This window comes from Oratosquilla oratoria, chromosome 9 (assembly GCF_046742065.1).
Source record: "Oratosquilla oratoria isolate Oo_2021 chromosome 9, ASM4674206v1, whole genome shotgun sequence".
Taxonomy (NCBI): domain Eukaryota; kingdom Metazoa; phylum Arthropoda; class Malacostraca; order Stomatopoda; family Squillidae; genus Oratosquilla; species Oratosquilla oratoria.
The window spans coordinates 61,773,137-61,776,393 of record NC_134785.1 but is presented as its reverse complement, the minus strand read 5'-3'; the positions used below and the strand labels follow the sequence as shown (position 1 = coordinate 61,776,393).

General features: G+C 40.0%; 1 non-coding gene across 1 annotated transcript; it reads left to right on the top strand.

Annotated features, from left to right (window-relative positions):
* The first annotated feature begins 3,167 nt into the window (after window positions 1-3,167).
* Window positions 3,168-3,257, top strand: TRNAE-UUC (transfer RNA glutamic acid (anticodon UUC)). The gene is given in 2 exon segments: window positions 3,168-3,204; window positions 3,222-3,257. It is a non-coding gene; the product is annotated as a tRNA-Glu (tRNA).

The window sequence follows — 3,257 nt, the reverse complement described above, 5'->3', positions numbered from 1 at the left end:
GGCAGTTTAGGGGGAGGGAGCACTGAGTGGCGGTAAACAAAGTTAAGAATAATACCAATAGTTCTGAAGAGGGGGACATTAAAGAAGAAGCTATCCGCATCCAGCGAAGCCATGATGCCAGTAGGCCTATTGATTCTTAAAATGCCAATGAATTTATCTATGGATTTGAATAAGTGGTGGGGATGTAAGGGGCGAGAATTTGGTTTAAGCGTTTAGGTGGGAATTTGAGAAATAATGGGCCTTGAAGGGTTACCTTCTTTGTGAGTTTTTACAGGCTTTCATGGCCCATGTTGAAGAAGAAGCTATAAAAGACCTCCATACCAAACCAATTTTGTATCGTAGGTATGTTGATTACATTTTGTGTGTGTGTGTGTGTGTGTGTGTGTGTGTGTGTGTGTGTGTGTGAGTGTAGATTACCTACAGTTACTCCAGGAACTCAGATCTAACCTTCAAGTTGTTTCTGGATTAAAAACAACAGACTCCCATTCCTCGATGTAATGGTAGATGGTTCTTCAGATGTTTTTATTACCTCCATTTACCGCAAGCCCACCAACACGGGTAAATGCATGGATGGTAAGGGTGAATGCACACAAGATTACAAGAGAGGGGTAATCAAGACATACGGGAGGCGGGAAATTAAGGTTTGTTCTTCTTGGCATCTGCTGCATGCCGAACTTCATCACATACGTCAGATGTTAGTTAACAATGGTTATTCTGACACAGACTTTGATCAAATTACTAAATACTTGCTAGACTGTCGTGCCTCTGATTACTCTTTGCGTCAGCAAAACAAAATCACAGTTTCCTACCAAAATATTTATAGCAGTTCGTACCGGGAAGATGAAAAACGTATTAAAGACATCGTCTTTAGAAATTATAAATCGGTGGATGACAACCATGTCTTACGAATGGTGATTTTTTATAAGATCCCTCGCATTTGCTCCTTAGTGCTGAAAAATGATTGTCTGGCAAGTCTAGGACTGTCGAAAACTAATGTTGTGTACAAGTCTAACTATAATTATGGAGACTGTGTGCTCTACTAGTATGCATACATTGAGTTTACGACTTGTAGTCTCAGCCGTCGCCTAACGCTCCATCTCGAACAGGGAGCGATTAGAAATAATTTTCAGCATAAGCATCAGTCTACCCTTGATAGAGCAACCATTGTTAACAACACAGAAGTAGTTACACAATGTAATTATGTTAGAGAATTAAAAATGTTAGAGCCTATGTATAATAGGGAATGGGCTCCTACCATTAATATTCAGTCTAATATGGTAACTGCCATTTCCTTATTCAATAGTTCTTCAAGACATGTAAGAACTAATCCCACCAACAGTGGGATTGTGTCCACCCCTTTCGCATTGCCCACTGCCCCGACTCCCCCTCCCCCACCTCTAAGAAGATCAGTTCGGGTCAGGTCGACGGCCCACACACTAATGTAAGCCTTTCCATGCCACCTTAGAACTTGTTTATAAGGTATGTGGAAACGCGTTTTCTTCATTCTGTGAAAATGTAGTTGTTCTGTGCCTGTTCGATTGTGTTGTGTTTATTTGTAATTTATTACTTTGAGAATGACTCCTTGAAGTCGAAACGTCAACATGTGTGTTATTAAAATGGATAACTTTGGACAGCTCGTTTATGCTCATCCTCCCAAAGCCAGAACTATAGTAAGGAGAATTGAAAACATTAGAAAGAAAATTAATAGTTATGATATATATATATATATATTTATATATACATATGTATATATATATATATATATATATATATATATATATATATATATATAATTTATTCTCTATTATATACTGTTTACTTCTATGTACAGTACATGAACTGACTATGGACACTCCGTATTCACGCATAGGTTATAAATCTACACAAGCATGGAATATATATTAAAATTATACCGGTCGTATGACGACTTGCAGTTGGCAATTCCGTACACAGGAATCCTTCCGCGCTCGGCCGAAATGACCACGGTGAGGTCCGACACAAGAGGTGGTCCCGCGAGAGTTCTCTGCAGAGGTCATGATCTGGTGTGATGTAGGTAAAATCCGTGCATGAGTGCGTGTGCACGCTGGACATCTAATGGATTGAATATTTCCTTCAATCATCTTGCAACATGTATTCACAAAAACGGTATCTGTGAAGGCCTGCATACGGCAGTTTTGGTAAACGTTCAAGGAAACATTGGTTTTATCCTATCTAGTTGTTGCATCTTTTGCCAGGTGACTAGACTGGCTTGACTCCTTTACCATAGATATACATTAGTCTTTCATATTTCGTGAAAATAAATTCGTCCACGTTCAGCTACATGAGGGGTCAAACTTATCTCAATAGAATACAAATACCTGAGGTGATTATCTTGTTTTCAGTGACAGTATTAGAAACATTACATCAAGTTGGTGATTCCTACCACTCAACATATTTGTTATGAACGTAGATCTGTGTTAGCACTTAAGTAGACGTTATCCGTTGTCTTCCCCGATTGGATGATCTTAATAACACTCCTTGTGCCTGTATAAATCACGACTACGACCTGCCCAGCAGAGATAGCGTATTACAGAGCCCTGGAGATGGCAACATGCTTCGTCTGTAAAGCGGAGTTGCCGTCACTCATTTTCCATGGCGCGGTCACCTCATCTGCGTCCTCGACGTCCAGGGCACTCAGAAAGGAGGCCTTCAATTCATTCTCTCTTGGGCCGGTCACAAATCGGACGAGAAGAAATAAGGTGGTCGGAAGTTATTCCCGTCACAGTTCGTTCCACATAAAGAACGCACATACGAACGCACGCACTGATTCACTGTTGATATGTCAGGCTCATACGGGATGACTTGGATACGGAGGGGCTCGCGGGGTGGTTGAAGTGGTAAAGAACGTACGAAAGAGAAGAATGCAAAAACTGCACAGTATATTCGTTTAGATATAAAATAGCGTTGTTGTTATTATTTGTCTGCTGTGATTTTTATCCAAAGTAGATTTCATAAGAAAAAATAGGTCTCAGGAACAATAAAATAAGTGAAAGTACATACACACTAGGAAAAATTACGCTTTATGCTTCTCAAAAGAATGTGTGTTCGTGTATATGTATTCACGTATTCTATACACCTATTTTAGATTGTACTTATATATAACCGTAAGTATTGCCACATTGTCTCATAGCTCGTTAGCTCAGTCGGCAGAGCGTTGTGCTTTCTCATTGCCATTGGCAATTTCGCAAAGGTCGCAGGTTCGAGTCCTGTACGAGCTA